The sequence below is a fragment of the Lynx canadensis genome, chromosome A1 (genome assembly GCF_007474595.2).
Source record: "Lynx canadensis isolate LIC74 chromosome A1, mLynCan4.pri.v2, whole genome shotgun sequence".
Lineage (NCBI taxonomy): Eukaryota > Metazoa > Chordata > Mammalia > Carnivora > Felidae > Lynx > Lynx canadensis.
Window position 1 is genome coordinate 59,968,349 of NC_044303.2, and position 23,857 is coordinate 59,992,205.

General features: G+C 35.1%; 1 long non-coding RNA gene across 1 annotated transcript; it reads right to left on the minus strand.

Annotated features, from left to right (window-relative positions):
- Positions 1-1,705: 1,705 nt before the first annotated feature.
- Positions 1,706-18,075, minus strand: LOC115528249. The gene is made up of 3 exons (XR_003973193.1): positions 18,064-18,075; positions 4,862-4,866; positions 1,706-1,811 (listed from the first exon to the last, which is right to left on the minus strand). It is a non-coding gene; the product is annotated as an uncharacterized LOC115528249 (long non-coding RNA).
- Between the last annotated feature and the right edge of the window lie 5,782 nt (positions 18,076-23,857).

The following is a 23,857-nucleotide window of genomic DNA, read 5'->3' on the forward strand; positions in this document are numbered from 1 at the left end:
TCACAAGAATACCTCATTACACTGTTTTAAAAAAATTAGCTTTATTTCCCATAATCTCATTTCATTTAATGCTAAAATTAAATATACTTAATTTTTCCACTTGGAGGGAATTGGATAAAAGTGGAAAAGAGTTCTGATCTTGTCATAAAGCCCACTAATAGCTCCTGTATAAATTCTGTTAAATTTCAAATCAGATTTTTTTTTAAGTACAAGTGTGTGGGCTGTGATCTTGACAAGCTTCTGAAAAACCTTATCAGACTCTGGTTGCTCTGGTGATCAACCATCTGTTTATACAATTGCAATTTTATTTCCTTCAGAAAATTAGAATAAAAAAGGAATTGAGAGCTACTATGCTTGTGTTTTTCATCCTACTATGTTGTTATAGGTTGTTAGTATTGGAAACTAGCAACTATGATCATCCAAATAGTTTTAAGAAGAAAGATTTTTATTTTATCTGAAATTTAAAAGTTATGATTTTTAATAGCTTATGATAATTTGCTGATAAAATCATTTAGCTTAATATGTAAGAATTAATGTAAATACAAATTCTTATTTTTAATTAAAGTATAGCTGACACACAATGTTACATTAGGTTCAGGTGTGCAACATAGTGATTCAACAACTCTATATGCTATGTTCACCCCAGTGTAGCGACCATCTGCCACCATAAAATGGTAGTACATTACCATTGACTATATTTTGTATGCTGCATGTAGCTTTCATCCCTGTGACTTATTCATTCCGTAAGCTGATACCTCCCACTCCCCTTCACCTATTTTGCCCACCCCTCTACCCTCCTTCTGTCTGGCAACCACCAATCTTCATACCACATCTTGGTTACCACATCTTTATCCATTCATCTATCTATGGACATTTAGGTTGCCTCTGTATCTTGGGTATTGTAAGTAATGCTGCAATAAACATAGGAGGGCAGATACCTTTTCTAATTAATGTTTTTGTTTTCTTCAGATAAACACCCAGTTGTGGAATTACTGGATTATATGGTATTTCTATTTCTAATTCTTTGAGGAACCTCCATACTGTTTTCCACAGTGGTTTCATCAATATGCATTCCCATCAATAGTGAATGAGGGTTCCCTTTTCTCCACATCTCACCAACACTTATTTCTTACCTTTGTTATATTAGCCATTCTGACAGATGTAAAATTATATCTCAGTGTAGTTTTGATTTACATTTCCCTGATGATTAGTGATGTTGAGCATATTATCATGTGTCTGTTGGCCATTTCCTGTCTTCTTTTGAAAAATGTTTATTCAGGCTCTCTGCTCATTTTTAAATCAATTTATTTGGACTTTTTTTTTTGGTGTTGGGCTGTATAGGTTCTCTATGTTTTCTTATTATTTGAATATAATTGGCATGCAATGCTTTATTAGCTCCAGTTGTACAATATATTTAACAAATATATGTATATATATTTGTTTTGTTCAAGATTTTCTTCACTGTGCAAAAGCTTTTGGTGTAGTCTCAATATTTTATATTTGCTTTTGTTTCCCTTGCCTGAGGAGACATATCTAGAAAAATGTTTCTAAGTCTGATGTCAAGGAGATTACTGCCTATGTGTTATTTAGAGAGTTTTATTGTTTCAGGTCTCATACTTAGGTACTTAATCCATTTTTAATTTATTTTTGTGTGTGGTGTAGGAAAGTGGTCTAGTTTTATTCTTTTGTAAGCAGTTGTCCAATTTTCCCAGCACCATTCTTGGAGAGACCATCTTTTCCCCAGTGTACATTCTTGCTTCGTTTGTCATAGATTAATTGACCATATAAGCCTGGGTTCATTTCTGTGCTCTCTATACTGCTCCACTGAAATTAATATAGACCTATAAGTAAAAGAAATGGAATGTTTTTTATTTTTAATTTTAAAAGAATCATTCAAAATGGTTGTGACAGGGAAGTATGCCAAGGTCAGATTAATATAAATATGACAATAATTATAATTAAACCACTTATTTATTGTATAGTGCATTTAGGAAAAAATTTGGGGAAAGAGGGGAAGAAGATAAAAAAAAATCCCTGTCAAAGTGACAAAAGTCTGAAATTCGTTATCCAAATTCTAAAGAAAATTTATCCAATATTTTATTTCCTCAACTCTTTTCATTGGATGGCAAAAAGGAAATTTTTTTGAAAATTTCTGTTGAAATTTCATACAGATTTGACAACTAAGCAAAGTTGGGAGTGACATGAAAGGGAGAAATATGAGCAGAAAAAAAGGAAGCAAACTTACTGAGGTGAATTTTTTTCAATTTTGTAAATTTTATAAAATTATTGTGACTTTAAACATTATTAAGACCCTCTCTGTGCCTGGGAAGAGGCAGGCCCATACAAGTGAAATCCACAGATTCTGAGCTTTATGACCCTCTTAGTAATTCAGACTCTGCTCATTATATATTTTCCTTAGCTTTACTGAGGTATAATTGATAAACAAAAAATTGCACACATTTAGTAGACACAATTTGGAAATCTTCTTGGTCTCTTATTAATATGTAAAACCAGGAGACCTGTTGAAATTTCATGTTTGACAACTAAGCAATGCAGGTTGATCAAGATTCTCTTTATTTAGATTACTACATGTCATTACCCACTCGTTATATTAGTGTTCTATTGCTCCCAGAACAAATTACCATGAATGTAGTGACTTAAAACAAAGGAAATTTATTATATTTCAGTTCTCTAAGTCCAAGTTAGATACAGGTGTCCCTAGGCTAACATCAAGGTGTGGGCAAGGTTTCATCCACTTCTTTTTATTTTATCTTACTTCATTTCATTTCATTTCATTTCATTTCATTTCATTTCATATTTCATTTCATTTCATTTCATTTTTTTATTTTTGTAATTTACTGTCAAGTTAGCTAACATGCAGTGTATACAGTGTGCTCTTGGCTTCAGAGTAGGTTCCCATGATTCATCACTTAAAACACCCAGTGTTCATCCCAACCAGTGCACTCCTCAATTCGCCATCACCCATTTTCCCCGCCCCCTCAGCCCCTCACTCCCTTCCGGCCTCAGTTTGTTCTCTGTATTTAAAAGTCTTATATGGTTTGCCTCCCTCTCTGTAACTATGTATTTTTTTCTTTCCCTTCCCCCATTGGTCTTCCGTTAAGTTTCTCAACTTCCACGTATGAGTGAAAATATATCATATCTTTCTCTGACTGACTTATTTACTGGGCATAATACCCTCCAGTTCCATCTGTATTGTTGCAAATGGTAAGATTTCATTGTTTTCCATCACTATATATATATATATATATATATATATATATATATATATAACACATCTTCTTTATCCCAGTTGATGGACATGGACATTTGGGCTCTTTCCATAAGTTGGCTATTGTTGATAGCACTGCTATAAACATTGGGGTACACATGTTCCTGTGAATCATCACCCCTGTATCCTTTAGATAAATTCCAAGTAGTGCTGTTGCTGGGTCGTAGGGTAATTCAATCTTTAATTTTTTGAGGAACTTCCACACTGTTTTCTAGAGTGGTTGCACCAGTTTGCAAAAGTGTAGATACTACCCAAAGCAATCTACAGATTCAATGCAATCCCAATAAAAACAGCACCAGCATTCTTCTCAGAGTTAGAACAAACAATCCTAAAATTTGTATGGAACCACAAAAGACCCAGAATAGCCAAAGTAATGTTGAAAAAGAAAACCAAAACTGGAGGCATCACAATGCCGGACTTTCACCTCTACAACAAAGCTGTAATCATCAAGACAGTATGGTGTTGGCACAAAAACAGACACTTAGCCAATGAAATAGAATAGAGAACCCAGAATTTAACCCATAAATGTTTGGCCAACCAATCTTCAATAAAGCAGGGAAGAGTATCCAGTGGAAAAAAGACAGTCTCTTCAGCAAATGGTGCTGGGACAACTGGACAGCAACATGCACAATAATGAAACTGGACTACTTTTTTACACCATACACAAAAATAAATTCAAAATGGATGAAAGACCTACATATGAGACAGGAAACCATCAGAAAACCATTTTCTCCTAGAGGAGAAAACAGGCAACAACCTCTTTGACCTTGGCCACAGAAACTTCTTACTTGACACGTCTCCAAAGGCGAGGAAAATAAAAACAGAAATGAAATATTGGGCCTCATCAAGATAAAAAGCTGCTACACAGCAAAGGAAACAATCAACAAAACTAAAAGGCAATCGATGGAATGGGAGAAGATATTTGCAAATGACATATTGGATAAAGGGTTAGTATCCAAAATCTATAAAGAATTTACCGGGGTGCCTGGGTAGCTCAGTCATTTGAGCGTCCAACTTGGCTCTGGTCATGATCTCATGGTTTGTGGGCTCGAGCCCCACGCCGGGCTCTGTGTTGACAGCTCAGAGCCTTGAGCCTGCTTCTGTGTCTCCCTTTCTCTTTCCGCCCCTCCCCTGTTTGTGTTCTGTCTCTCTCTCTCTCTCTCAAAATAAATAAACACTAAAAATTAAAAAAAAAACTTACCAAACTCAACTCCTGAAAAACAAATAATCCAGTGAAGAAATGGGCAGAAGACATGAATAGACATTTTTCCAAAGAACATGCGAATGGTTAACAGACATGTGAAAAGATGCTCAACATCGCTCATCAACAGGGAAATACAAATCAAAACTACATTGAGATGCTACCTCACATGGGTCACAGTGGCTAAAATTAACAACTCAGGCGACAACAGATGTTGATGAGGATGTGGAGAAAGGAGAACGCTCTTGCATTGTTGGTGGGCTTCATCCCCTTCTAAAGAGTATCAGGAGAATCCATTTCCTTGCTCATTCAGGTTATTCAGTTCCTTGCAGTTGTAGGACCAAATTTTCTGGATTCTACAGATCTCCCACATTCCCTGACTCAGGGACTTTTTCCTCTGTCTTCAGAGCTAGGGATGGCGATTTGATGCCTTTCATTTGGTATCTCTCTGATCTGTTCTTCTCACTTCCTTCTCCACAATTAAGGATCCTGTGATTAAAATGGGTTCACCTGAATAAGCGAGGAGAATCATACTGAAGTCCTTAACCTTTTTCATACCGACAGAAATCATACCTACACAATCTCTATTGTCATGAAGGTACATTTTCATAGTTTCTGGGGCTTAAGATATGGAGATCTTTGGAATGATATTATCATCCTCTGGTATCATTACTCTCTGGAAAATCTTGAAAAATAAGGGAAAATATTATTTTAAGTCTGAATAGTAGTATATGTCAGGCCCAGAGTAAGAAAGCTGGGAATATAAAATTTACTAATAAGTGGATGTCAACTATCACCCTAAATTTATTCTAGGTATGTATGCCATAATTATAGCTGCCATGTAAAATTATGTGAAGCCAGAAGTATTTTGCAAATATGGAAATGAAATATTTGTACTGTTTTTTAAGCATAACAGAAAAGCAAAGAAAATGAACACCAAAAAAGAAATAAATTTTTAATTGCCATGGTTGTACTCAGAGAAGAATTTTTTAAGATACTAGTATTATTTCAGAGAGTTTTTATAAAGCACAAAAACAATCACCTCCAATAGGCCAGATTTTACATATTCTTTACAAGTAAGACACTGTAATGGGGGAAACAATCATAACTCAGAGACAGTTTTAGCAAGTTGTTTCTGCAAAGTGATCTATCATACAAGAAAATACAGAAACACACACTCAGAGTTTCTCAGGATGATTGCAACATAAGCAGATAAAAATCTAGCAATAATTAGAACAAAATTAACATATTCACTCTACTAGTTTAACTTGTGCTTGATCAACCTAAAAGAGAGAGAAAATCAAATACTTGCTGTACAAGAATCGAAATGGCCTTTGAATCATAGGCTCACTTCTGTTAAATTAGAAGGTTACTGCAGAAAAAGTAAATGCTTACATAAAAACTTATATATTTTATACCATTTGTAGACTAGCCTTATACAGGAAATATATATTTTTCATATATCCTTTTTTAAATGTCTATTTATTTTTGAGAGAGAGGGACAAAGAGGGAGACTAGGGTCTGAGCAGGTCTGTGCTGACAGCAGAGTCCTGTGCGGGGCTCCGACCCACAAACGGTGACATTGTGACCTGAGTCGAAATCGGACACTTAACCGACTGAGCCACTCTGGTGCCCCAATAATATTCTTGACCTAACACATAGATCATCCTTGGTGCCTGTTTATCAAATATCACTTCTCATCCTTGCTCTTTGGGAGCGAATAATATGCTATGCGTAATGTTAGTGATATCATCATAAAAAAGTGAATCCCAGGGACTTTAAAATCTTAAATGAAGACAAAGTTTCAATCAAGAGAATTGTTTTGATTCAATTTGCAAAATAAGAATGGGCCTGAACTGTACTTAAGGTGATTAAGAAAAATAACATATACTGAACATTTTTCTTAATGTTCTAAAATTCTTAAAAAAGGAAAAAACAAGTGGGCTACAATTAATAAATAGACAAATTTTATATTATATGTTGACGAATCCAAAGAGTTGCAGAATTATTTGGTCACTAAACATTTCATGCCAATTCATAATTTTCCCCCTTCCAACAAATTGTGCTAACTTAAAAATTTCATCTGGTTTTTAAACGCAAGTTAAAAGGTAAGACTATTTGGTGTATATGCTCATGTGCTGTATCTACATGCAATTCCAAAGGACACACTAATAATTATTTAAGGAAAAGAAAAGATTTAAGAATACTGATTGTTCTCTTCAATACTGGAAGTCTGCTCCTCTGAATTAAGAGTTGACTCTTCTGGGGGCACCTGGGCAGCTCAGTGAGTTAAGCATCTGACTTCAGCTCAGGTCACGATCTCACAGTTTGTGAGTTTGAGCCCTGCGTGGGACTCTGTGCTGACAGCTCAGAACCTAGAGCTTGCTTCAGATTCTTTGTGTCCCTCTCTCTCTGCCCCTCCCCCAGTCGCACTCTGTCTCTCTCCCTCTTAAAAATAATAAATAAACATTAAAAAAAGAGTTTGCTCTTATGTTACAAGCATGTGACAGATTCAAATGTCCCTCTCAATTAAGCTACACATACTCCTATCAGGTAAATTAATGTCCATTAGGTAGAATTACATTTTTTTTCAATTTCATATTAGCAGAATTATGCTGGCTGCACTTAATGATAAGAGCTGTTCCAGTTGTCAGATGGGACCTGCCACGTTTCCTGTAACCAGAGTAAAAACCAATTGACACATAGTCCATTGATTGTAATGTAACAAAAACAAAAACAAAAAAACAAAAAAAGCAAAAAAACAACAACAAAAAAGGAAACATGGTTCTACCACTTTGTTTTATAGATAGATTCTTGCTTTACTGTGTCAGCATGATGTTGGTCTAGAGAGTTCAACCATTGTTTCATAAACAAACTTGCTAGGAACATTATAACATTACATTCTCAAGATGTAGTCATCCATCCAACTATACCAAGGACTAGGAATTGTCTTGTTACTTTTAAGATGGTACGCAACAGTATTTCCCTGAAACATTAAATGATATATAATGTTAGTTTTACAGGATCATCCTAGTTCATATTAATTTAACATCAGACAGTAAGAGAAATAGAGAATACCAGGTGTTTAACATCATTGACAATATAAAAATTTCATAAACTCTGTTAATGTCACTGGGAATGTCAAGAAAATATAGCTGAATGGCTTTGTTTAAAAACTAACTTAAGATACTGGGAATTTGTGTCCTCCGTGATGCAGATATCTACACTACAATGTATATGTGTAAGGGAAAAGAAAGGTTTCCCTTTTTCTCCTATTTTGTTAGATGAAGATTAAAATGACAACCTTCCCTACACACACACTGAACAGTTTAGAAATCTCTACACTACAATATCTGTTATTCATGTTATATCAACATTAAACAGTTAACACAGGGACACCTGTGTGGCTCAATCAGCTAAGCATCAGACTTCAGTTTAGGTCACGATCTCATGGTTTGTGAGTTCAAGCCCTGCATCAGGCTCTGTTCTGACAGTGCAGAGCTGGCTTGGGATTCTCTCTCTCTCCCTCTCCCTTTGTCCTTCCCCCACTTGTGCTTTCTCATAAATAAATCAATAAACTAACAAAAAATTAACATTATATTAATGTCATAATTATATACTCAGGGATTTTTAAAAAGCAATCCTAGAACTATACAGAGAATAATTCAACATCTAAAAGCACAATGAATTTGCCATGTTAAAAACTGAAATCATTTTCCTTCTCCTCAACATATCCTCTATTCTTCATTATGGTTAGGGATCCCTTATAATTATTTTACATATCTTAGACAAAGTTCTATAAATAATTCCTATAGATAATTTCATATCTATAACTAAAATTATTGGAGAATAATTATGATGAATTCAGAGATCCTCAGCTTCTAAATAATGTCTTATATTTTATCTAATTGAATCTATAAAAAATTAGAAGGAATATTGTCAATATAATCAGTACTGAGTAAGTTACTCTTCTTCAAACTTTCAGGGCTTCTACTTTGTTGAATTTCAAATACAGATAACACTAGATATTACCAAAATGTATATTAACTTGTAGTAATGATAGTGATGGGTGTTTTACTTTTCTAATATAATACCACATTTGTAATTTCCTCATTAAGACTTCACTTTTAAAAACATATAAGTGACACTGAGATAACACAGGTAGTCAGACTGACAAATTAAACTCACAAGAATTGGAGGTATTAAACTTTACTAATAATTCAAATGATAGTGATAAAAAAACACAGGCTAAACATGGAGTATGAGACAGCCAACACAACTCTTAGTTTCTATGTAGCTCTATTGGTGGGCACCCTGACTGAGATTGAGTATATGAGGTATCTGAAGTGGTAAACAAGGGACATCACCTTCAGAAAGGGAGCTATTTCAGTTAAAAATATCTTCACATTTTTTTTTGTCCAGGAATTGTGTATCTATCATTGTTATTTTTAAAAAGTCACATACTTTACATAGAGCATACATTTCAATTTTGGGATTATAAGCAACCTTTGGGTAGTTTGGGTACATCCTGTTGAAGATATCATAAGAAGGTTCTGTGGGCACATTTACAGAATACTTTTACTGAGCTTTTTTTTTTTTTTTTTTGGTGTTTTCCCAAGGCTACAGACTAGCTGCTAACTCTTTACTTACCCAGCATCAAATTCAGGAAAGTGTCATGGAGATTAATATGTTATAATGTTAGACATATATTCCTAATGAAATACATAGCCCTGAATTACCTTGTCTGTTTATTTTTAAAAAATCTGAAACAGTATCACATCACTCTCCTAAATCACATGGTAATTTTTAAACTTAAGTAGATTTTTTTCGCACTGAAAAGTTAACAGGTTTATTATGCTGTTTTTGCAAGATTTTGATAATTTATTTTATTCTGATATCCGACCAAAAGGAATGTATAAAATCAGATAAAATATAATGGGGGAGGAGTTAGAATCAAGTAAAATATCAGCGTAAATCACAAAACAGTAGAAAAATAAAGCAATCTGAAGTGAATGATACAACTTAATCTTTTCTTAAAAATCTGTTCTATACCTTATTTTAAAGAAATAAGTAAGAAAAACATTGTTTGCCAACTACCCAGCTAATAATGGAGGATAATTTATCAAGGTCAGAAATGAATAAGATGGGGGTGGGGCGCCTGGGTGACTTAGTCAATTAAGCCTCTGACTTTGGCTCAGGTCAGGCATGATCTCAGGATTCTCGAATTCCAGCCCTGCAGGGTTCTCTGCTATCAGTGCACAGCCCACTTCCAATCTTCTGTCTCATTCTCTCTCTCTCTGCCCCTCTCCGTGGGCATGCCCTCTCTCTCTCTGAAAAATAAATAAACATTTTTAAAAAATGAATAAGAGTAAATATTTTTACAATACTTAGAAATAAATAATTATCAAGGTGCCTGGTTGGCTCAGTCGGTTAAGCTTTTGACTATCGCTCAGGTCATGATCTGGCGGTTTGAGTTCCAGCCCTGCGTCAGGCTCTGTGCTGACAGCTCAGAGCCTGGAGCCTGCTCGGGATTCTATGTCTCCCTCTCTCTCTGCCCCTACCCTGCTCGTGCTCTGTCTCTCTCTCAAAAATAGACATTAAAAAATGTATAAAATTAGAAATAAATAATTATTAAAATATTTGGTTTGTCCCTTGACTAGAGAACTTAGAGCAACAACTCTCAGTTAAGTGTGATACACTTGACAAAAATAAATAAATAAATAAATAAATAAAATAAAACAATGGCAGGAAGAAAAGGGCACAGTACCCATATGCAACAAAGATGAATTGCAGTGCACCCAAAATGAATAGTACATGTTTTTAAAATTATAATTAATAAATTTATTGCATGACATAATGTAACTAACCCAATGATGCGGTATGTCTAATTCACTCTTCTGAATTTACGGTTGGCAAACAAGTCATCGGAAATGACCTCTTCTACAAAACATCATGAAATGTATGAACTGACCTCATCAAATTCATTAGTCATATCCAATATTGCTACCCCTTGGTAAAGAAATATGCCTTAATGTTAAAGTTACTGTTAAATTAGCTAATCCACTTTTGTTGTTATTATCAATTTGTGTTTACTAACTACATGAAGAAAAAGATTGGGCAATTTTAGATCAGAGATCTCACTTTAAACATATTTTATTTCAACTAGAATTGAAAATAATAAAGTTTAAAAACAGTACAGATTCTGGCAAATCTTGTAATAATTTTTCTGAAAAGCAGGGGACATGACTCTATTTATCAAGATCACTATGGAGCTTTTCCAACATCAGTACACAGTGTGTATTTGTTTACTTGGTTTACCAGCATATGGCAAAATAGGCATGTGTATGTTGCTCCATCCACTCTCAAGAAATCTTATAAAGTGAAAATAAAGTGATGCAAAAGAGAATAAACCCCCGAAAGCTGAGATGAAGAGATACCAGAGGATGAAATATATTAACTGTTTTTTAAATGCATAAAGCTGTTAGAAGTGAGTTTACAAATGAAACTGAGAAAAGAAAGCAAGCATCTTTTCAAAATAGATTCACTATCAGACTGCTGTCAAAATGGAAGTCAGTTCTCCAGGCAGAATCCTGGAGATTTTCCAAGCATAGTATAAGCTCGGAAAGGGTCAATACTGGGGCTAAAAACAGGCTCCAGAATTAAAGCTCTAGCCATGAAATCACTGTGGTAGTCAGTTCTTGAACTCTTCTACTTTTCTCCAGTGCAGACCGTATCAGAAAGGTTAAGCCAGGTTAAAACCTGAGAACTAATTGGAACCCCAAAGCAGAAATGATTCAATTGCTACTTTTAGTCAGAGGAATGGATGTGGGAGTATTAGGGTAGGGAACTGTTGTTTTTCATCTTAGCTCCTCTATACCATATGATTTTTATAAACTCTATCTAGTTGGTAGTCATTAAAAATATTAATAGCAATGTAGACTTTTAATTGTCACCTACCAGTTGTTTCTTTGGATAATTGTGTGGATTCCAATCCAACATATTATCAAAAACTGTAATAAACAGATGGTGGTTTTTGAACATGTTGAAGAAAGTTTAGCATTAAGAAAGTAATTTAAGTTGGCAAATATGTAACATTGACTATTATGACAAATATGGATTTTATAAACAAGCATTGGTGTAAAAATCAGAGTTAACTAATGAAAATTGATGTTATTTTAAAATAAATTCTATGGAAGTAACTTGTTCCAATCAGATTATATCAATGTAGCTCCAGGAATTCTTCACCAGGACAAAGAAAATCAAATACAAGAATATAACAAGAACAACTATTTTCTGGTTTTAGAAAAGGTTCATGTGCAATCAAAAGATTATTGTTGTATTGATCATTTATTATACAGGCTATATTGAAAGTAAAAATCACTTTTGGGTTTTTAGTAACTGAATGAGTTAGCAAATTAACAAAATTTATAGGTGCTTCCATAAAATATCGGTTCTTCCCACAAATTATTTCCTAAAGAAGTTGTATCAGTAGTCCAGGTTTGAGAAATATCTACATGTCTCATTCTGCTGTGTAAGCAAATCACCTGAAAATATTGTGGCATTAAACAGTAACAACAAAATCTTTATTATTTCCCATAATGCATTGATTTGGCTGGGAGGTTCTTTTTGTTTGCTCCAGCATGGGGAGAGCTGGGTGGTCTGGAATGGCCTCAATTGCGTATCTGGAAATCAGCTGAGTTGACTGGAATCTGGGCTATTCCTGGAAGTTTGGGGTTGGCCAGTTCCACTCTAAATGCATTCCCATCCTCCAAGAGGCTACCTCTTTTATTTATGTGTTTGCAGTTAAGAAGCAGGAAAATCACAATGTACAAACATTTCAAGTCTCTGCTTATGTCATAATTGCTATTGATTCAGTACAAATCACATGACCAAGACAAGACTTACTGTGGAAGATAATTACCCAAGGCAATGAATACAGGAAGGAGAGTGACCATAGCCTTTTGTCAATCTACTACACCAACAGAAGGAGAAAAGGAATCTGTCTTGCTTTCATATCTTCCAGAATGCCAGCTTCTCCAGATATAAATATTCTGCAAAAGCAGTTTTGTGAAGTTTCCCAGAATGAGAGTATTCAAGTAGATGTAAGGGCTCTATTTCCTATATAGCATATTCCTTTCCTGTATCCTATAAAACGAAGTCATCTATATATGCAAAGCTGTACCAGATTCTATTTTTGGTCAAAAACTATAAAGAGACAATTGAAGAAACCAATACTAGGAATTTATCTGTCTATTTTTTAAAGTTTATTTATTAATTTTGAAAGAGAGAGAATGAGCTGGGGAGGGACAGACAGAGAAAGAGAGAGAATCCCAAGCAGGCTCAGTGCTTCATGTTGAGCCGGACTTGGAGAGAGAGTGGGATAGGGGGGTGGGGCTCGATCTCACAATGGTGAGATCATGACCTGAGCCAAAATCAAGAGTCTGGGTTACCAGCCATCCCTGTCTTTTCTTTTTTTTTTTTTTTTTTTAATGTTTGTTTGTCTAAGAGAGAGAGAGAATGTGTGTGAGTGTGCTAGCAGAGATGGGGCAGAGATAGAGAGGGAGAGAGAGAATCCCAAGGAGGCTCCATGCTTAGCATGGAGCCCAACATGGGGCTCGATCCCATGGCCCTGAGATCACAACTTGAGCCAACATCAAGACTTGGACACTCAAATGAGTGACCCACCCAGGGGCCTGATATCTGTCTTTTTAAGTCAACACATGTTTGCAGAATAAAATGAAAAAATATGTAGACAAATAAAGAACCAATAAATGGACAAAGATTATATAGGCATTTGTGTGTTGTGAAAATAGTTTAAAAACAGCCACACAACTACCAAATACCTATCGATATATTAGTTGTAGTTCAAGGTAGCATTAAAGCTACAAAAAGGACAAAATATGATGAAGTGAACAGTAATTGTGTTCTTTAAAATGTTCAAATACAAATTTAAAAGTTTAATTATTTCAACTGCCAAAGAAAACTGAGACTTATTCCTGGAATCAGCTTGAAAGCCTCCTTTGCGATTTCTGTTCTATTAATGTTCATTGTCTGATCATATACTGATATATATAAATATACTATTAAATCTATAATTATAACTTACATACATATTAAACTATTTCACAGATCTGAATAATTGAAAGAATTCACAGTACTCCACAGATTTTGCTTAAATAAGGTTTTAGTTTTAATGTAGAGAAAGGATATGGTATAAGAAGGAAAGAAAACACAGGCAAGAACAGGGGCTTTGAGCCGTGTTCTTGGTTAAACAGGATGTGTTTCATATGTGTATTGTAAATCACCAAGATATGTGCAAGGAATCCTGGTTTTTGGAGAGCCTGATCAGAGGTTCCCGGAGAATTTTTACACCCTACTGGGGCATATAGGCAAACCAAGATATGTAACTGGTTAAATCAGGGATAGCCACAGGTTATCAGGGATAAACCTGTCTAAACAATATAAATAGCTGGCACTGGGTGCCTTTGGGGATGAGCTTTAAACATTAAATAGCATATTTTAAATTACTAATATCCCATATTACCCTCAAACTAGCCAAGAGTTAGTACTATACTTCTAAGTGTTCCCAAAGTTCAGCAGAGATGCGTGCCTGTCCAGGCATATGACCATATCTTATATAATGTATGTTGGTAACCCTATGCTACTTACAGGTTTGTTTTCTAAATAGTTTTACAAGTTTGCATTTTACTTTTACAAATGTATAAAAATACTTATCCTGATTTGACTGAGAAAAGATTATTATTTTAAGCATATTTATGAACAAGAAAGAACTCAGGCATTAGTTGAAATTGTAAACAATAAAAATTCTTGTAAATGTTCTCAATGTCTCTCTAGGGGAGCATCAAATTATTAGAAATAATTCATCTTAATATGATGTAGCCATGACAAATGATGAAGATGGTGATAGATATACATAACAGATAAATAGAAAAAGATATCCAAATAACTTACATGAATTAGACATAACAAATATGGGTGGTGATATATGTATTTTGTGATATTTATGAAAAATAATGTTATATGTGCATTTGCATGCACTTATGCATATAAGATTATAGGCATTATATATTTGTATACACATAAAAATGTCAAAACATTTTTAAATGTTTTGAAAAGATAACACAACAAACTATATTCTGTGGTTATATTTGAGATAGGGAGTAGTTTGAAGTGAGTGGGTGAATGGAAAGTCCAATGCATATTCTATATGCTTTTCATCCTGTATAAATCTGTATGATTTGTACAATATGCATTTTATTTTTTTAATATTCATTTATTTTTGAGAGAAAAAGAGACAGAGCGTAAGCAGGGGAGAGGCAGAGAGAGAGGGAGACACAGAATCCCAAGCAGGCTGCAGGCTCTGAGCTGTCAGCAGAGCCAGATGTAGGGCTCAACTCATGAACCAGGAGATCATGACCGAAGCCAAAGTCAGTCGCTTATCCGACTGAGCCACCCAGGCACCCCTGTACTGTGTGTTTTAAATTATTTGAATGTGTTATATGTGAATGTAATTATATGTGGCTCATTCGGTGATAAAGGAGTTCAATATAAGCCAAGTGTGTTTTGTTTTGTTTTGTTTTGTTTTGTTTTGTTTTGTTTTGTAGTTTTGATCCAAATGCATGAACAAGAGATGAATGGACTTTTCAGGTACAATAAAAAGTAAGGGAAAATTTGGATTTTATCTCAATTTTGTGCTCTTTGGGTCTTTAAATGACTGGATGAAGTTTTCTTGCCCATTTAAAATAATCCCGACGAGCTACAGGATTGATTTTGCAAGGAGGACATGACAGCTGTTTCAGAGAACCTGCCTGAAGGAAGGCACACGGAAATTAAGCAGACAAAATTGCCTGCTGATGTGTTTTGTCTGACAGGTAATCCATGTTTACATAAAATGTAAACTAGTTTAACCAATTGGCCAGTTATATTCTGATTTTTTTAACTTTTTTTTTAACATTTATTAATTTTTGATAGAGAGAGACAGAGCACAAGTCGTGGAGGGGCAGAGGAGAGGGAGACACAGAATCCGAAGCAGGCTCCAGGCTCCGAGCTGTCAGCACAGAGCTCATGCAGGGCTCAAACTCACAAAACTCGAGATCATGACCTGAGCTGAAGTCGGACGCTCAACCGACTGAGCCACCCAGGTGCCCCAGTTATATTCTGATTTTTAAAAACTATTCTGGGGTTCCTGGGTGGCTCAGTCAGTTGAGCATCCAACTTGTCTCATATTGTGATCTTGTGGTTCCTGGGTTTGAGCCCAGCATAGGGCTCTGTGCTGACAGCTTGGAGCCTGCTTTGATCTCTATGTCTCCCTCACTCTCTGCCCCTCTCCCACTTGCACTCTGCCTCTCTCTCTCTCTCTCTCTCTCTCAAAAATAAACATTTTTTTAAAATTTTAAAAACTCTTCTAACTGAGGAATTTCTGTATTCAATTGTCTAATTACTACATTTTCAAGACAAAATTTGAAATGAGTAATATGTTTATTCATGTAATAAGTGGTCAATTTTCAAATTACTTTGAGTTTCTGTGCAAGAGATTAATAGTTTCTCTGATGAAATATTAACAATGCATACAACTTATAGAAGTTTTAAGATATTGCAGATATACATAAGAGCCTTACACTCTTTTTCATTCAACACTTTTACAATCCTGTGAGGTCACTGATATTATAGTCTATCTTGTATATGAAGATATGAATCTTAAGGAAGTTAAATAACTTGCTTTAAAACACACAGCCCATAAGTTCTGTAACTTGTAACTACCTATTTCCTGGGTCTCAACTCTTAGATACTGTAAAAAGGTAGACATATTTATGTTTCAAAATACTGAAAAAAAATCCTAAATATCGAAATTTCTTTTAAAGACGGTCGCTAATCATTCAAAAGTTCTTACATACAATATTCCTTGACTTATGAAACCAATTAAAAGAGGAAGCTGCACTATGTTACCAAATATTAGGGCTGTTTCCTGGCCCCAATTTAATCCATTTTATCCAATTTAATGTATGGATTTAAATATAGGCAATATGAGTATATTTATCTTCAAATAAAGAAAAAATTTCATTCTTATTATAACTGGGTTATTATTATTTTTTGGAGATTTATCCAGATCATTGCGTGTATCAATAGTTATCTCTCCTTTACTGCTGAGTAGTATTTCATGGTATGAGTATATCATAATTTATTGGTTTAAGGTTAAATTCATCCAAGGAAAGGTAGCTTGGTTGTTTCCATTAAAAAACAATAGCTTTTACATACTTTAACTATAACAAATAAGCTTTCATTTCTCTGGGATAAATGTCTAAGAGTGTAATTGCTGGGTCATTTGGTTGTTACATGATTGGTTTTTTGTTGTTTTTTTAAAGTAACTGCCTAATTGTCTTGTATCGTGACTGTGATGTTTTATACTCCCACCAGCAATATATGAATGTTTTAGTTTCCCCACATCCTTGCCAGCATTTGGTGTTGTCATTATTATTTTTTTTAGCCATTCTAATAGGTGTGTAGTGATATCTCATCATAGTTTTAATTTATATTCCTTTGTGGACAAAAATGTCAAATATTTTTTCATTTTTTATCTGTATATCTTTTCAAGGGAAATATTTCTTCATGCCTGTTGCCTATATTCTAAATAATCATTTGCTTTTATATTAAGTTTTGAAAGTTCTTTATACATTCAGGAGACTTGTGCTTCAACGTTTATTTATTTTTGGGACAGAGAGAGACAGAGCATGAACGGGGGAGGGGCAGAGACAGAGGGAGACACAGAATCGGAAGCAGGCTCCAGGCTCTGAGCCATCAGCCCAGAGCCCGATGCGGGGCTCGAACTCACGGACCGCGAGATGGTGACCTGGCTGAAGTCGGACGCTTAACCGACTGCGCCACCCAGGCGCCCCAGGAGACTTGTGCTTCAAATATGTGGCTTGCAAATAATTTCTCTCACACTATTTTTTTCAGCCTCTTAATAGGAACTTTCAACAAGATTTTGCATTTTGATGAAGTCCATTGTATAACTTGATTCCAGTTCACATCACGATCTCATGGTTGGTGACATCAAGCCCCAAGTTGGGTTCTGCATTGGTGTGGGACCCTGCTTGGGATTCTCCCTCTCCATCTCTCCCTCCCCCCACTCAAACACAAGCTCTCACATGCACTCTCTCTCTCCCCCCTCCAAAATAAATAAATAAATAAATAAATAAATAAATAAATAAAATAAATAAATAAATAATCGACCAGGGCATATATCTCTGAACTCTCTTTTTTTGCCCCATTGTTTTAATATGCCTGTCTTTCAAGCAATCACACATTTTTACTGTATAAGGAAAATCTTGAAATTGGGTATATTTGACTCCTTGCTGTCATTTTCCTTTTTGAAAAAAAATTATTTTTCCTACTCTAGTTGTTTTCTTGTTCCATTTACATTTTAAAGTTTGTCTATATCTACAAAAAACCCTGCTGGGGTTTGATTAGGAATTGCACTGAACCTATGTACCCTTTTGGGCAGAATTGCCATCTACAATGTATTGAACCTTGCAATCTGTGAATACAGAATAACTCTCTATTTATTTAGATCCTCTTTGGTGTATTTTGGCATGTAGGTCTATACAGTGTTTGTTATATTTATATGTAATTCATATTTCAGAGCTATTATAAGTGGTATTAAGTTCCCAAAGTCAGCATCTACGTGTTCACTACTAATATAGAAATTTATTTCTGTATGTTTGTCTCGCATTTTGTCACTTTCTGAACTCACAGGTTGGATCTCAAAGCTTTCACTTGTTTGTTTGGCTTGATATGTTTGTCTTGAGATTCCTTGTACTTTTCTGTGTAGACATGATGTCATCTGTGAAATCAGAGTTTTATTTTTTTTCCAGTCTGAATATTTTTTATCAATTTTTCTTGATTTACTGCACTGGATAAATTTCCAGCACTATGTTGAATAGGAGGGGTGAGAGTGGACATCCTTACCTTGTTCCTGATCTTAGTAGAAAAGCAGTTAGTCATTCACTGCACAGTATAATGCTAGAGATCGATTTTTTTGTAGATAATTTTTTCAAGTTGAGGAATTTCTCCTCTATTCTTAGTTCTCTGGGAATTTTAACATGAGTGAGTGCTAAATTTTGTTAAGTGCTACATCAGTTGATATGATGATGGGATTGTGTTCTTTACCTCATTAATATGGCAGATTCCAGTTATTACTTGTTTTGCACATGTGTTTTCACTTATGGTATTACACACATCACAGTGTGGTAAACACACTAATTCACTGAAACATACCTACCTCATACAACAATATTCTAGCACTGTAGAAACATTTTTTTATGTATGTCCTTTACTAAATATATTATTGTATCATAGAGTGATGAACACATTCTTTCACTAAAATAACACTGTGTTTATTCACATATTCAAATACAATTCATTTTTAACAGCTTTACTGAGATGTAATTGATACAAAAATTGCAATATTTAAAGTATACAATTTCATAAGTTTTGAGATATATATATATATATATACATATATCCATGAAACTAGCCACACAATGGAGGTAATAAACATATCCATCACATACAAAAGCTTCCTCCTGCCTCTTTGGTATATTTTTCTTTTTCAGTTGTGGTGAAAACACTTAACATGAGCTACACTACTTATTTTTTTTCTATTAATGCACAATAAAGTGATGTTAAATATGGGCACAATGTGGTACAGAATATCTTTAGATTATTATTCATCTTGCACAGCTTAAAATTTATGCTCGTTGGGTAGCAACTCCCATTTATCCCTACCCCCAGCTCCTGACAACTGTATTTGCCTCTCTGCTTCTATGATTTTGACTATTTCAGATTTGTCAGATAAGTGGAACCATATAGTATTTGTTCTTCTGTGACTGGCTTATTTAACTTAGCATAATATCCTCCAGGTTTGTCTATGTTGTCACATGTAGCAGGATCTTTTTAAACACTGAATGGTATTCGTGTTTGTAGATATCACATTTTCTTTATCTAGTCATCTTTCAAGAGATATAAAAAAAACAAAAATATAAAAATGGGACTATAACAAAATAAAAAGCTTCTGTACAACAAAGAAAATAATCATCAGAATAAAAAAAGCACTCTATGGAATGGGAAAAATATGTACAAACCATGGATCTAATAAAGGATTGTTATCCAAAATATATAAGGAACTACAACTCAGTAGCAAAAAATTCAAATAACCCAAAAAAAATGGGCAAAGGCTTTGAATAGACATTTCTTTAAAGAAGACATACATATGGCCAACATATATAAGAAGATGCTTAACATCCTTAGTCACCAGGGAAATGCAAATCAAAGCTGCAACACCGGGGCGCCTGGGTGGCTCAGTTGGTTAAGCTTCCAACTTTGGCTCAGGTCATGATCTTGCGGTAAAAGAGTTCCAGCCCCACGTTGGGCTCTGTGCTGACAGCTTAGAGCCTGGAGCCTGCTTTGGATTCTGTGTCTCCCTCTCTTTCTGCCCCTCCCCCACTCACACTCTGTCTCTCTGTCAAAAATAAATAAAACATTAAAACGATTAAAAAAAAAAAACTACAGTGAGATATCACCTCACACCAGTTAGGATGGCTCTTATCAAAGAAAAAAAAGAAATTTTAGCCAGAATGTGGAGAGATTGAAAATACTGTCACTGGGGATGTAAAATAGTGGAACCAGTATGAAAACAAAACAAAACAAAAACACAAAAAAATAGTAGGGAGTTTCCTCAAAACATTAAGAAGAGAGCTATCATATGGTCCAGCAATTCCACTTCTAGGTATTTATCCAAAGGAAACAAAAACACTAACCTGGAAAGATACAGACAACTTCATGTTCATTGCAGCATTATCTACAATAGCCAAAATATGGCAGGAGACTATGTGTTCGTTGATGGATGAATGTATAAAGGAAATATGGTATATATACACACTGAAATATTATTTAGCCATAAAAATGAATGAAATATTTCCTTTTGTGACAACATAGATGAACCTTGAGTGCATTATGCTAAGTGAAAGAAATCAGACAGAGAAAGACATATATCTTACATGTGGCATCGGCAAACAATAACAACAACAACAAGCTTATAGATACAGGAAACAGGTTAGTGGTATCCAGAGGCAGCAGTGGGTGAGGGTAGAGAGTTGGCAAAATGGGTGAAGAAGGCAAAGAGATACAAACTTCCAGTTATAAAATAAATAAGTCATGGGGATGTAATGTACATCATGATGACTACAGTTAATAATACTATATTGTACATTTGAAAATCACTAGAAGAGTAAATCTTAAAAGTTCTCATCATGAGAAAAAAAATCGTAACTGTGGTGATGAGTGTTAACTAGACTTATTGTGGTGAACATCTCATAATATGTATCAATGCCTGAAACTAGTATAATGTCATATGTCAATTATACTAAAAAATTATTATTTTCAATGCTATGTTTTACCCTTTGGATATGTGTACCCTTTGGATTATCTGCTTAGGTCTTATTTGGAATACGAAGTGGGCAATTTTTTTTGGAGGGGGCCCTAGGTGGCTCAATTGGTTAAGCATCCGACCCCTGGTTTTGGCTCAGGTCATGATCCCGCGGTTTGTGACTTTGAGCCCCAAGTAGGGATCTGTGCTGACATCTCAAAGCTTGCTTAGGATTCTTTCTCTCTCTCTCTCTCTCTCTCTCTCTCTCTCTGCCCCTCCCCCATCTGTTGTCTTTCTCTCTCAAAAATAAATAAACGTTAAAAAAATGGGCACTTTTTGCAAGAATTTTCTATTTTTGATTAAGGTGGCTCTGTTATAGTCATGAACATTTATATTAATTGTTTATAATTACCTCTATCATGTATATTAATAAAACAAAGAATCTTCTATACTTTATTAATAAAAAGAGATCCTGTGGCTTTCTGGGAATTTATTTCATAGTAGAGTATTTACAGAAACTGGGTTATCGACATCATCTTGTACCTGCCATTCAGGAGGTTAAAAACTTATATATTTGTCTCTAATTTTGTTTTATTAGGTGGTGGTGAGCTCATTGCTTCGTGTATAGTAGAGATAAAAACAATAGGAAATCAAGGCAGCGTGGGTGTTCTATGTGGCTTCTTTCTAGCATTTGGTTGTGTAAGCACACCAGTCAATGGGCTGTCTTATTGTTTCTCTGCCTATTCTTGTTCCAGGCCCTTCATCTGGAGCTTTTCAAAAGTGAATTTCACTGTGACAAATAATGAATGAATTACTAGGACTATTTAGGGGTTTCATTATGTTACAGAAGAACTGAATTTTTTTGTTTTCATTTTATTTCCATGTTGACTCTGAGAGCTTTCTTTTTTTCTTTCTGAGGGAGGGGGGACTCAAGTGAGCAAGGGGCAGAGAAAGAGAGAGAGAGAGAGAGAGAAGCAGGGCTCACACCATGCGGGTCATGAACTCACTTGAAGCAAGGCTCGAGCTCATTCAAAGCAAGTTTCATGCTCACCCAAACTGGGACTCGAACTCATGAAGAGTGAGATCATGACCTGAGCCAAAGTCAGATGTTCAATGACTGAACCACCCAGGCGCTTTCACTTGGTGTAGGTTGGGGCATCTATCTTCTCTCTACTATGCCTCTTTTTAGAAACAATTTGAAGTGAAGTCTCATCATTTGGGGACCTCAGTCTGTAGTAAGTAAAGCCTGAATGTGAAAGCTGCATTCAGTGTCTCTGTGCGGCAATCAGGTGGAGACCCACTTTTGAATCGAAACATATTTTTCCTGATGCTAAAAAAAATTAAGATATTATTATCACAACATCTCCATTTAGTACCTTCCTTTTCTTGGCTGGAGAAATCAGAAAGCTATTCCTTCTCATCACAACAATTGGTCCCTCTCCCCTTGCATTATATCTCAGGCATTCTGCAAAGGCTCTGGATTAAAAGCCACCTGGGTTACACATTGTTATTTCTTTATTAAATATTATTGTTCATTCGATTTATTTTTGCATGAAATAAACATCTACCTGAAGGTGTATATAATCACCTTAAAATATCACTTTATATTTAATTTTAAAAATACATAATTTATAATTTTATTACACATAAATAATGTGCAAATGCAGAAACTTTCATTCCAACTACATTAAGTATTTTTTTAATGTTTATTTATTTCTGAGACAGAGAGAGACAGAGCATTAGTGGGGGAGGGGCAGAGAGTGAGGGAGACACAGACTCTGAAGCAGGCCCCAGGCTCTAAGCTGTCAGTACAGAGCCCGAAGCGGGGCTTGAACTCACAAACCAAGATCACGACCTGAGCCAAAGTTGGTCACTCAACCGACTGAGCCATCTAGGCGCACCATCATTCCAACTACATTAAAAGAAGCATTGTTTGCTTGTCTAGAGTTTTATTTTCCTGAAGGAATCTCCATTTTTTTTGCTAATTTTTGGTGTTTGTTTTATCAAAAAGTAGGACAAATCAAAAGAAATTTAAACATAAGGCCAGCTGCTACAATGCCTGGGGTAAGGTATTAATAGCTTAATTTCAAGTGATAAAGTCTCAAGTCTTTAAAATATTCAACTAAAGAGTGATTTTAACAAATGCTTAATATTTGTGCTATTTTTGTCTTATTTTGGGTTGGCCCTTCCAAACTTTCTGAGCATATGCTCATGTGGACATACATGTGTGGTCTCCTAGCAAGCTTCAGAGCGTTATGGAAGCCTGCTTCTGCTTCTTCTGCTGCAGAGCAGAAACGAATCTAACCAGTTTATTTCCTCAGGCTTTTCTGCGCGTCGAGCTCCAATGAGGTACACAAAACAACGTCCATCTGAGAAGAAAATCAATTGCTCTGCAAAGTGTGTGCTATGTTCGCAACAGTTCTATCAAATTCTCAGCTCCATGTTTAAAGAGCATCAGCAGGTGGTTTACAATTTTGAAAAAAACATTAATAAATTTACTTGAATGTGTGCATAATTTATGGTATATCTTTTAGCATAATCCTTTATAAATATAATAGCGACCCAAATCTAAGAAGCAATGTAACATTTTATTAATTGTGAAGCCACGTGAGGCTGTTGATTCACATGTCCTACTTCTCTTTAAGACAAATACTAACCCAGATCCATTTTGTAATGCCTCACAGAATAACTTAAAATATGTAAATAATGAGAAACATGGATTTTTATTAGTAGTACTATGTCTCAATTTTCTCCTACTTAATGATAGTAATAGAATTTCAGTGCTTCCTTTTTAAGACTGTACATATTGGGGCACCTGGGTTGCTCAGTCAGTTGAGCGTCTGACTTGGGTGCAGGTTATGGTCTCACGGTTCGTGAGTTTGAGCCTTGCATCAGGCTCTCTGCAGTCAGCACAGAGCCTGCT